Here is a 13,277-nt window from a genome sequence, read left to right as displayed (position 1 = left end):
TCCTGGCAACTAGCCCCCCTCCTTAGGTGCTTTCCAAAAGTCATCTCATTAACATAACAACAGATAATTCTATGCTCTCATCACTTAGGAAACTCCAAAGATTTTAGGAGCTCTGTGCCAGAAACAAGACAAAGACCAAATATATATTCTTTATTATAAATCACAACATCACACCTACATATTAATCGAATAAGCTTAGGCAATTTTTATTGAAAAAAAAGCTTACTAAGTACAAGGCACTGTGCCAAACATTAGTTAACTGGGAATGGGGAGAGGGATAAAGAAATGAATTCAAATGAATTCTACCTTCAAGGAATCAATTGTCTAATGAAGGAGGCATACAGATAAAGATGAAGGAATTACTATAATTATAAGCATAAGAAGTGTTGATTGCTACCACTTACTATGAACTGGGACCTAGGCCAGAACTTAACATTACAAATGCTATTTTACATACACAAACTTGAATGTTTACAACAATATTCCAAGGTAGTTATTATTTTTCCTGTTTCTGAGTATATACTATCCACTATATTTTATTAGGTATATTTTGAGGCTTAGAAACATTTCTGGAGGAAGGCTTATTTAAAGGGAACGATTTAAAGGGAATGATTATTTCTAAATGGAGGTGTCACTTAGAACGGTGACTGTCAAGGTAGCCTTGGAGCTGACTCTTCTTTCAAAAGAGGAGCAGACTTTCCATTGATCTTGTGGGTAGAGAAGGCATTTTAGGCACAGAGAAAAGATTGACCAAAATTCAAGAGGCAAAGAAGTAGAGGTCGTATTCGGGGAATTCTGGTGGATTTAATATGGTTGCACAGAAGAGCAGGGAGTGAACAAAGAGAAAGATACAGCTTTTGAGCTTGAGAGGGCAGGGTATTAGAAGAGGGTATTACTCACCCAGGGAAAAAGTAATTGGAAAATCTAGCCATTCTAAACTTTTTCAAAGTTGACAGCTAAATCAGCTTGCATAACAGCACATAGACCTACCCACCTGCTTAGTTTCTAATGCAATTTACTGAAAAGTTGTGTCTTCCTACGCACTTCTTCATGACTAATTCGACCTGTGCCAGATAGTGGTTTTACAGCAGCTACAGTCAACATGAAAAGCTCCTTTTTCATGATAATTTTCTATTCTCTTTCTGGTCTACTGAATTTCTAAGCAAAATTTTTCTTACTCTTTTGTTCGCTTTACAGGCTTGCAAAAGTTGTGCTCTTCTCATTGTGGGCTGGAGAAGAGTGTGTGGGCTGCCAAAGGCAAACATAATACAGGTGAGTTATGAGGGTAGATTTTCAGGTGCTCCCACCAACTTTGCTCTTCAGTACAATGGAGTAGCCACTCCAGTCTGTGGGAAGTGAAAATTTAACACTAATTTGCATATCACATTCATGTTATTAATTATCAATGTGACACTTTAGCTTATTATGCAGTTTGCAAAGCACATTCATATCTGTAATTTATTTAGTTCTATCCCAAGCTTCTAGTGAAATTGCATTTACTTAGAAATGTCTTTTGCAAAATCTTACATACAAAAATCTTTGTACCATTTGTTCTTAAGAAATGTGTTCACATGGGGTGCCTGGGTGGCTCAGTCAGTTAAGCATCAGTCTCTTGGTTTCAGCTCAGGTCATGATCTCATGGGTCTTGAGATCAAGTCCCACGTCCTGCTCTGCACTCAGCAGGGGTCCTCCTTGAAGATTCTCTCCCTCTGCTCTTCCCCAACCCCCTCTCTCTCCTTCAGATAAATAAATAAATCTTTGAAAAAAAATGTTCACATTATAAAATAGTAGTTTGGTAAGTATTAATAATTTAATTAGCTAAAGATCACTGCCAAACCATTTGATATTCACTTACTTACAACTTTTAATGTAAGATATTTAATATACGTTATACAGAATCTATATTATATATATAGGCAGTCCCTAACTTATGATGGTTTGACTTACAGTTTTTCTGCTTCATGATTGTAATAAGTAATAAGCATTCAGGAGAAACTATACTTTGAATTTTGATCTTTTCTGGGCTAGTGATATGTGTACCATACTTTTTTTTTATTTACTTATTTTTTTAATTTAAATTCAATTAATTAACATATAACATATCATTGGTTTCAGAGTAGAGATCAGTGATTCATTGGTCTTATATAATACCCAACGTTTATTACATGTGTACCATACCCTTATGATTCTCTGGGCAGTGTCAGCCACAGCTCCCAGCCAGACAGCCAAACAATCATGAGGGCAAAGAACCGATACACTTAGAATCATCCTGTACCCATACAACCGTTCTGTTTTTCACTTTCAATAGAGTATTCAGTAAATTACATGAGGTCACCAAAACTTTATTATAAAATAGCCTTTGTGTTAGATGACTTTGCCCAACTGTAAGTGTTCTGAGCACATTTAAAATAGACTAGGCTAAGCTATGATGTTTTGTAGGTTAGGTGTACCATGCTATACATCAGGTCCTGAGGAACCTCCATACTATTTTCATAGGGGCTATGCCCGTTTATATTCCCACCAACAGTTCACAAGGGTTCCTCTTCCTCCACAACCTTGCCAACATTTATTATTTCTTGACTTTTTGATAATAGCCATTCCAACAAGTATGAGGTGCTATCTCATTGTGGTTTCAACTTGCATTTCCCTAATGATTAGTGATGTTGAGCATCTTTTCATGTACTTCACCATTTGTATGTCTTCTTTAGAAAATGTCTATTCAAGTCCTTTATCCAGTTTTTAATAAAATTTTTTTTGCTGTTGAGTTGTAGGAGTTCCTTATATATTTTGAATATTAACTCCTTATAGGTCGTTTGCAAATATTTTCTTCCATTCTGTAGGTTTCCTTTTTTTGCTGATTGTTTATTAGCTGTTGAGAAGCTTTTTAGTTTAATTTAGTCCTACTTGTTTAATTTTACTATTGTTGCTGGCACTATTTGTGATTTTTTTTTTTTTTGTCATATCCAAATGTTTGTTGTCAAGGAGCATCTTCCCTATGTTTTCTTCTAGTAGTTTTATAATTGTGAGTCTTCCATTTACATCTTTAATCCAGTTTGAGTTAATTTTTGTGAGTGGTGTAAGAAAAGGGTCTAATTTCCCTAGTCTGTATGTGGTTATTCCATTTTTCCAATGCTGTATTGGTATTATTAATATATCCTGTGAACTTTGTTGCCATGACTCCACCTTTGAAAAATGTTCTGCTTCCTTCTGTCAAAGTCAGATTTCTGAGACTATAACTAAAAACCAATCTGTTATCTTAGGATGCCTCTCAGAAATCAGTAGGCCACCTTTTTTCTGGTATAAAGTTTGCTATTCTTTCTGTAGTACTTAACATCATTCACTATTTTGCCTCTAGATAGCTTTCTTGTATTAAGAATTATACGCAGGAAATTATCAGAAGTTTTTGCAAGCCAGAAGAAGGTGGAATGAAAATTGGCAAGGATAAATGATGAGTCAATGAAGAATCACATGACTAAAAACAGGCTTTTGGATAACATTAAATGACAATTAGAATATTAGCAGGAACTGGTATTTATCAAGTTATTCTACGTGCTGAGGACTGTGTTAAACTGTGTGGGTTGATTCCTCTCAGCAACACTATGAGGCCAGGGTTCCTATCAAATACAGATTAGATGAATGAGGATCAGACATGTGAAGTAACTTGTCTGTGGTCTAGCCACTTCTTCCCTAGTAGGGGCTTGAACCAGGACTTGAATCAGATCTGCCTCCTAAAAAGACAGAGCTCTTGACCATTTACAGACATTGGTGCAATCCTAAAAATTAGTGACACACAAAATTTCCAACTGTGGAAATCAGAACTAGAAGTGTTGTTAGAAAAGGAATATTGTTAGTTTGTCTTCAGACCTGTGTATGAGATAGTATTTTTACATGATAAGCACTAAAATCCTATGTGTAGATAAATAAATGACTAAAGAGGAGAAGGATAATTTCCTAGGCAACTCTAAGTGGATTTTTTTTTAAATTCCACAATTTCAAGTTCTTATTTTTATCACGAGTAATTTGTCATACTTAGATTCACCTGTAATATTAAATGGTGTGTCCTTTCTGTCCTAGTATATGCAAATTTCATAGACTTTCCATTTCTTTTTAAGATTTTATTTATTTATTTGAGGGAGAGAGCAAGCACATGAGAGGGGGGAGGGGCTGAGGGAGAAGGAGAAGCAGACTCCCTGCTAAGCAGGGAGCCCAACATGGGGCTCTATCCCAGGACCCTGAGACCATGGCCTGACCCAAAGACAGACACTTAACCACCTGAGCCACCCAGGCCCCCAGAGTTTCCATTTATAATCAAGAAATTGACATCCTGGGGCTAACCTGTTTCCTTGTTAGCAAGGCCTAGGCTTCCAAAGGCTCCAGAACCAGGTGACCACAAACCAGACCTATCAGAGAAGACCTCTTGCCTCCTTTCTGAAGCCCCATGGAAACAATCCTCTGTACATTGTACCCATTTTTGTATATTCCTTAGTGTCAAGTCAGGGTATTCACTAGTTTGTTTTTTCTTGGGAGTAAGAGGCAAGTTTTGTTGCATTTAGCTTGTTTTGTTTCAAACCACGTTATTAAGGTATGATTGATGTACAAAAGTTGCACTTACTGTATAAACTTGATGAATTTGGAGATAAGTATACACCTGTGAAACCATCACCACCATCAATGTCATAAACATATCCACCACCTCCAAAATTATCTTCCTCTCCCCTTATTTTTTTTTCTTTTGTGGCAAAGGGAATGGTGGTGACCAGGGCCTGGAGGGTGGGGGGAAACAAAAAGGGTACAAAGGGTCAAAAGGGTACAAAACTTCAGTTATGCAAGTTGATTAAGTTCTGGAGATATAGTTATGGTATAGTTAACAACACTGTATTATGTACTTAAAATTTTGCTAACAAGGTAGATTTTATGTTGCATTTGTTTGTTCGCATCAAGAGACTGTTGCAATTCCATTGTTCCAGTTGCTCTGGTCAAACTCCTTATAGTCTCCTTGATAGTTCCTACTTTCCATATAGATTAGTTAACTCATCCTGTGTTCAGAATCTATGCATTACCTAACTGCTTCTTATCGCCTTCACTGTTACTACTCTGGTCTAAAAGACCACCACCTTCCCCCTCCCCAGAAAATTGAAATACCTTCTAACTAGTGTCCGCCATAGTCTTGACTCCCCCCTCCCACCCTCACACATTCTTTTCTTGACAGAGCAGTTACAACAATTATTTTACAAGTTAAATCAGATAATACCACTCCTCTGCTCAAAAACCTCCAAAGGCTTTTATCTCATACAGACTTACTTAACATGAGCTGCCATTCCCAATTACCACACCTGATTTCAGCTCCTACTGATGATCTCATAGGGCACAGGGCCTCCTTGTGGTTCCTCCTACCTCTGGGCTATTGTATTGTTGCAGCTTCTGTCTGGAACACTAATGCCCCAGACATGCCCATGGCTTATTGCCTCACCTCCTTCAGGACTTTGTGCAAACATCACTCCCTCAGTGGAATGCTGAGTAGGCCTTCGCTGGCCATCATACTTAAAATTGCATGCCTCTGTCCCACCCCAGGGCACTTATTTTTCTTCACAGGACTTATCTGATATACTATCTTTTGTTATTTTCAGAGTGTACATACATTGGAGAAAAAAATTTTTTTTGTTTTCTGTTTCTCCAAATTTTGTTTTTCTAGGCACTGATCACTACCCTCAGTGCCTAGAACAGTGCTTGATTAAATGGTAGGTTCTCAAAAATATTGCTGATGAAATGAACTATACAGTAATGTGTCCTTAAATAAGTGGTATTAATAGAAGTTTATAATTTCTCTGACGTGAATTGTAACATTAATCTGAGACCCTTAGATAGCAGTCTCTGCTTTTGTTATATGTTCTAAACATAATCATTAGCCAAGTCCATGACTACTGTGTATGTGTTTGTGTGTGTGTGTGTGTGTATATATACACACATGATTCCCTAGTATAAAGCAGAGCACTAATTGCCTCCCACACTGAAGACTGATAGTCTTCCCGTCTTAAAGCCAGGTTAGTAACTGTGGGGAGATTCATATGATTCTTCTGGGATAAAGGTCCAGTTGTTCCCCTTAATGTATTAAAAGCTTCCCTCTGAACACAGCTCTTATTCTCCTGGACATGGTAGATGATCAAATATCAAAGGAATATAGTTTACTTCCATTTTCTTAGGAAATTCTGTCTCAAATTAATTCCAAATTATTGATGGAGAATGTAATTCAATCTTCATTGTTACAAACCAGAAATTATTGCTCCTATTTACCATTTTATTCTAAAATAACATCCTAGAAAAGTGCAATCTTAGCACCTACCCCTTCTATTCTGCAAATAAAAAGAGAAAGCTAGCAGTTCTGTTAAAAAAAAAAAAGGCAATATCAGCAATATTTTTGAGAACCTACCATTTAATCAACACGCACTGGAGTGACCTTCCTTTATTAGGACATGTACTCATTCATTCATTCATTCATTCATCACAATATTTCAGTGGATATCCTTTGCAACAGACACTGAGGTAGGTGCAAAAGTACATGAAGAAAATGGAAAAGAACATTAGATTCAGAATTAGAAGAACCAAATCAGACTGGGGCATATAATAGCAGTGTGACCTTGGCAAGTAATCATATTTTTAATGAAGAAAATGAAGGTGATAATACACATTTCACAAACCTAGATTTTTGTGTGAGTACTGAAAGAATTGAGTTGTAAAATCACTTGTAAAATGCTATATAAATATAAGCTTTTTTACATAAAATAAAATATGATCATAAGTTATTTCATAATATAATAAAAAGGAAGTATGTAAGAAAGAAAGAGATTTAGAGAAAGAGAACATGACTGCAAGGGATATCTTCTGAACATAAAAAATTCAACAGGAGAAGGATATATAAATGTTAATAATAAAAAGCAACATCTGCCTGTCCATAAAGAGATAGAAATACAATTTGCGGGTCCTCAGTCGAAAGTTTAATTTCAATGTGGCAAATTCCATAAGGGCTTATCAACAGAGCAGCATTTGAGTGATGCCTTGAAATGGAAGTAACTCACTAGCAGGTCATTTGTCCCCTCTTAGAAGATGGCTTAGGAGATGATTATTGCACTAATATAGCATGGCAGTCAACTACATGAGCTTTAGAGTCATGTTACTTTTTTTTTCAAATCTTAGTTATGCATTTCCCTAGCTGCAGGATTTTGAGTATATTCCTTAATTCCTCTGTTCCTCAATTTCCCCATTTATAGATTTGAGATAATATTACTGACCTCAGAAGTCTAGTATGAGGATTAAGATAAGTGGCTTAGCATACTAAGCTCCCATTCAATGTTAGTTGTTGTTATTCTGTTTATTAGTGCTATTATTATTGTAAGTGAGGCAGCATACAAAATTCCTGTTGCCAAAAATGGATTTTCAGGAATACCGTGCGGCAAAATGAGGTGACCCCTTAGTATGATAAGTGAGAATGGTAAGTTGGCCATCGTCCCTTCTTTCTTTTTGTTTTTGTCTAATTCTCTATGTTAGTGTCTCCACCTTCCAGTGGCCCTTGCTGCAATCCCACCTGGTGTTCAAAGATTTGGGCTCTTCTTTTCTTTAGGACTCCAGGATTCAGGAATCAGGGAACACAAGAAATAAGTAAGTGATAAACCAATTCAAGTTATATTAGTAATAATTTAATGAGTTTTTCTCCATTTTTAATAAAAGGTGTTCAGTGAATATAATAAGAAGCAAAAAATAAACACTTTATCTGGGTATTCTAATAACCTCCCAAACAAAAAATCATGCTTTATAAATACAGACCCATCAGCAGCAGCAGCATCAAGCTATTAAACACTGTATAGCTATTTATAAGTCATATCCAGTTATTACTGGTTTTAATCCCAACAGTTTTACAAGTTAAATAAGTGTTACTTTTTATTTTATATGTAATCTTTTTTTTTTAAAGATTTTATTTATTTATTTGACAGAGAGAGACACAGCTAGAGAGGGAACACAAGCAGGGGGAGTGGAAGAGGGAGAAGCAGCCTTCTGCGGAGCAGGGAGCCCATTGCAGGGCTCAATCCCAGGACCCTGGGATCATGACTTGAGCTGAAGGCAGATGCTTAATGACTGAGCCACCCAGGCACCCTTATATGTAATCTTTGTATCCTTTTTTATAAATTCTAGGCAGGTTTGTAAGTATGTTATTTGAAAAAAAGAAAAGGAAAAAACAGCTGTGATGATCATACCTACCTGTGGTATTCAGATTATTCAGATGATGAGCAGTCCATCTAGTTAATCAGTCTATAAAAATCTCTGTATTTTATATTATTTCCAATCTCATCAGTCCATAAAAATGGCCAGAGTCCACTCTTTTTCTAGTCCTCACCCTTTTCCCTCCCAAAATTTGAGTTTTTCTAGCTCTGTGTTTCCTCTTTGCTCCCAGCTGAAGCAAACTCTGAGTTTGTTGCAAGTTGCTGGAACAAGGTTCACATGAAGCTCAGAATATCTAAAACTCTTTTAGGGTCTCAGAAGGACAAGTGGATAAGTTAGGCAGGCAGTCCACAATATCCCAAAGGGAATGGTAAATGGAACTAAACCTCAACTTCAGGGAAAGTGTGATGAGTTGGAGAATTAGAGAGGAGGCACTGACCTTTCAGTTCCACTTGACCTTTGACAAGTGATAACCAAGTTTCAGTTTTAATAGATCCCCCAATTTTTCCAAGTTACAAATCCAAATATTTATATAAATATCTCAATTTAGAATGTTGGCAATGCCTTCCAATCCTTAAAAAAAAATTCTAGATAAGCCTAATAAAAGGACCCCAAAGCCAGATTTGTCTCTTGTTAATAAACCCGAAATCTCTGCTTTATAAGCTTCAGAATTTTGAGAAGGGACAAGATAAACAAAACTTAGCCCTGTTAATATTGCCTGTCCTTCACCAAGTGGCTGATGAGTTACACCAATATTTTGTCCCTTTATTCTGTTTTACTAAAGGCCTATCATCTCCACTGGGGGTAGGGGTGAGAACAGAAAGGGTGAATAGAGAATAAAATTATCTCCTGCTACTAACAAATGAGGGACCTATGGTTCAAGTATTTTTTTTTTAAAGATTTTATTTATTTATTTGAGAGAGAGAATGAGAGAGAGAGAGCATGAGAGGGGGGAGGGTCAGAGGGAGAAGCAGACCCCCCGCCGAGCAGGGAGCCTGATGCGGGACTCGATCCCGGGACTCGATCCCGGGACTCCAGGATCATGACCTGAGCCGAAGGCAGTCGCTTAACCAACTGAGCCACCCAGGCGCCCCCTATGGTTCAAGTATTTATTCTAGATGGGGTCACTGTAGTTTCTGGTTTGCTAGAGACAGTCCGTATTTATAGCTGTTATCCATCCAGTGTAATCATTAGTAATGATTCCTTTCATACTCAAAAGTATGCCAGTTGGGGAAATAAGTTTTGTGGTGGCATTAGTACTGGTTACAAGTGTCATAGCTGTTGACAGACCAAAATCACATGAATGCAGGGACACAAGTCAGTAACTGCTAAGTGCTGTCTGAGATAAAACCATTATTATAGTGTCCAGACTCAAAGCCAGATTAGCTGACTCTACATTCAGAACTCTTTCCACAATCCAGACTGTTTTCTACATTAAATATCAGAGACCTATGTTATAGACACCAGAACTAAGACTAAGAGAAACAAAATATACTCGGGCACACATTTTAGGAAGTAACAGAGCACAGATTTTAACAGATCTTCTGAGGTCAAGGCTGCATACTTGCCCAACCATCTCCCTGTTTGGAAACCAAATACCAAGCATTATGTTAAACATAAGTCATTACACTAAAGGTACAATTTGGTGATGCATCTGTTCAGAGAAATAGAAACCTGAGAAGAGGATTAATCATTAGGGACATGACTAACTGGCACAAAAGAATCAGAACAATTCATGATTCTATATAATTAGGTGCTAAATTATTTGGTAAGGATGAACAAGTTCAGAAGAGACTTCATGTGGGCTGGTATATTCGAGGAAGAGGTGGCACATCAACTGAGCCTGGGAAAACTTGGATGATGAACAGCAGATGGAGAGCATTCCCCAAAGAGGAAACAAAGAGAAGTATTTTGGGCTGTTTTTGTGAGGCAGATCAAAGAATATATTCTGACCCAAACCGAGTTTGTCCTAGGAAGTCCAGAGAAATCTGGTGGATAAATTAGTTTGGGCCGCATTATGAGAATGTCCTTAATGTTTAATTTTGTTTTACCCATACGTATACATAACTTTACATAAATGCATACATGTGGTTATTCACATGCTTTTGAATGTATAATTGTTTTTCTTTTTCCCTTTTTTGGTTTCCTTCTCTCTCTCTCTTCTTCCATCCAGTTGTATTAACCTACCTACCCATATTAACAGCCCAGTACGTAGCTTTCTATATATTTTCTCCCTGTCCGACGAATCAGATAGATGCCCTAGTAGGAGAAACCATAATTTACCATATTGCTGGGTATGAGCTTTGTTCCAGTGTTTTGCTACCAAGACCAATGATGCAGTAAGCACCCTGACATGTGGGTCATTATTTATGGCTGCTTTGTTTGAATGGGATAGACTTCTAAGAGATGGATTATTGGTTAAAATAGGCTGTAATGCTCACAATTCCAAAGCAATATATGAAAGAATGCTTTTCCCAACATTCCCTATAAAAATAGATATCATGGCTCCTTTCCATTTTTGCTAATGTGAAGAGCTTAAAAATATACCTTACTATTTTAACTTATATAGTTCCCTACCAGAGAAAATTTTTTTCATTTTAAATTGTTTTTTTTTTATTATAATCTTACAATGTGGTCTGTAAATACTCTGCATTATTTTTTGTTGTTGTTTTGCTTTACTCTTCCTTCTTTTTGTTCTTTTTATTAATCAGGGTTCAATCAGCAAAGCAGAATGAGATATATTTTAAGTATTATGGAATAGGGATTTATTATAGGAATGAGAACTTACCCAATTATTGGAGTTTTTGGAGAATAGTCCAAAAAGGGATGTTGGGGAATCAGAGAAAAGCCACTAACCAGCTCTCCTGAAGCACTTGGTATGACAAAGGAATCAGAGTTTGTTAGGGATTCTGGAGTGGGACCATGATGGAGCGTTGGTGGCGCCCCCTCAGGAAAGACTATAGCTTCTACACCTGCGGGTGGCATGGCATGTCCATAGAGAAAAAAAGAACTGGACATGGTACTGGGAAAAACTGGGGCTAGCTAGACTCTGTCTACACCTGTGTCATTTTCTCATTGCTTGAAAGCACAGTGACCTTCAGAGTGTAGTGGCTACACTCCTTTAACTTTACTAGTCTTGCACAAATGTCTTTTTGATCAGCTTTAACCTGGAACCATATTGGGAAGGCAATTCTGGAGAACATAGTTGTAGTTTAGTGAAGTCGACACAAAAGGAACATAATAAAGCACATGATCGATTTTTGTGAATGTCCGCAGAGTACAAAGATAATGTATGATGATCTTATAAACTTCTCTTAAATGAAGTTCATTGGTTGTAGTAAGTCAATCTAGATCTTTATTTGTTATTTGGTCCACACTACTGTTTAAATTTTTTGAGAAGTATATATTGTCTTCCATTACAATTGCAATTTTGTTGATTTGATCGTCTGATTGTTTTGCTTTTGTATTAAAGGCTGTACAGTTTGGTGTGTAAAATATATGACTTATATATCTTATTTATAATTTATACCTTTATCTTTAGGTAATGTGCCTCTTTAACATTTTAGTCCTTCTAATGTGAAATTCATCATGACTGATATCAATATTGCTAGACTTGCTTACTTATTTGCATTTACCTGGAATCACTATGACCACCCTTTATTACTTTGCATTAAATATTTATTTCTCATAGAGTACATATCTTGATTTTAAACCAGTTTAATAAGTCACTGTCTTTTGTGCTGAAAAAGGAGTGCTTATATTTGGAATATTGGCCAATAACTTGATTTTATTCATTCCATTTTGCTTTGAACCTATAATTTATGTTGATTATCGAGTCCACATTTTCCTTTTCCTTATTTTCCCTGGTTTGATCAAGGTGTAATATATTTCATTTGTTTTCTCCTTGGACAACTCATCATTCTTTCCCTTTTCATTAAATATTACTTTTTATTTTCCTTGTTCTCATAATCAAATCAGTTAAACCAAATTATTTGTCTATTAACATACATACTTCTCATTTGCCTTTTGTTGATCCCTTCCGCAATAAAAGAAGATCTTAAGACTATTTTCACCTTCTACTTTTCCTTTCTAATTCTCCCCTCCTTAGACTTCTGTAACATTCTTACTTCCAGAACTCCCAAATACCTGGATTTATTGAAATTAATAATTAGAATTTATTTCATAGTGTTTTCTTTTCAATAGCCATTTATAATTCTTATATTAAGTATCCCTGGAGAGTGTATTATTGTCCATTTGAATTTAATTAGGTAAATAAAGATTTGAGACTATTAAATTTTATTTTTCTTTTATCTTGAGGTCTTTTTTCTAAGTCAACTTTTTTTTTTTAAGTAGAACCCATAAGTGTTTAATCAAACAGACTATGTAAGTTATATATTCCTCAAATTATTGCAAATCCTCAAATTTCTTCCTAGACTTGAGAATAATTATATCTTGTGTAGAGGTATGTGAATCTGGGATGAAGTCATTTATATCATCAACCTGAAGAAGCTATTCTAGCTTCCAGCATTGCAGATTAAAAAGTGTGATCAGTCTCTTTTTGGTTTTCCTAAGTCAATATTTTACTGATTCCTTGGTGACAAAACCTAATTTGAAGACTGGAAAATATAGTCACTCGAGTTAACATGCAAACTTTCCTGCAAGGGACTGTAAGAAAATTCTTGATTTTATTGTATAAAATGTGATGCTATAGTTTTTTTTGTTTGTTTTAAATTTTTAACCACTGTTTTACAATAAAACACCACAAACATGGAATACTTAGGACTTCAAATATTTAGGGATTATATAACCATTTGCTATCTATTCTTAAAGAAATTACAAAGATGCACTGTTCTTCTGGTATAAAGCTTGCAAAGCCTAAAAGTATATATCATGGCTGAATTTGGCACATAGATTCCAGTATATATTTGTTAAATATACTGAAAAAATATGTAGCTTTCTCTTATTATTTGTAGAAATTATAGGAAGGGAGGAAGAAGAACTTTATTTGATATAAAGTATGATTTACTGTAAATTCTTCAAGGTAACATTATGTGATCATCTACTCA

The sequence above is a fragment of the Leptonychotes weddellii genome, chromosome 11 (genome assembly GCF_054177405.1).
Source record: "Leptonychotes weddellii isolate Sample4059 chromosome 11, ASM5417740v2, whole genome shotgun sequence".
In the NCBI taxonomy this organism is placed as follows: Eukaryota; Metazoa; Chordata; class Mammalia; order Carnivora; family Phocidae; genus Leptonychotes; species Leptonychotes weddellii.
This window is presented reverse-complemented; position numbering follows the sequence as displayed.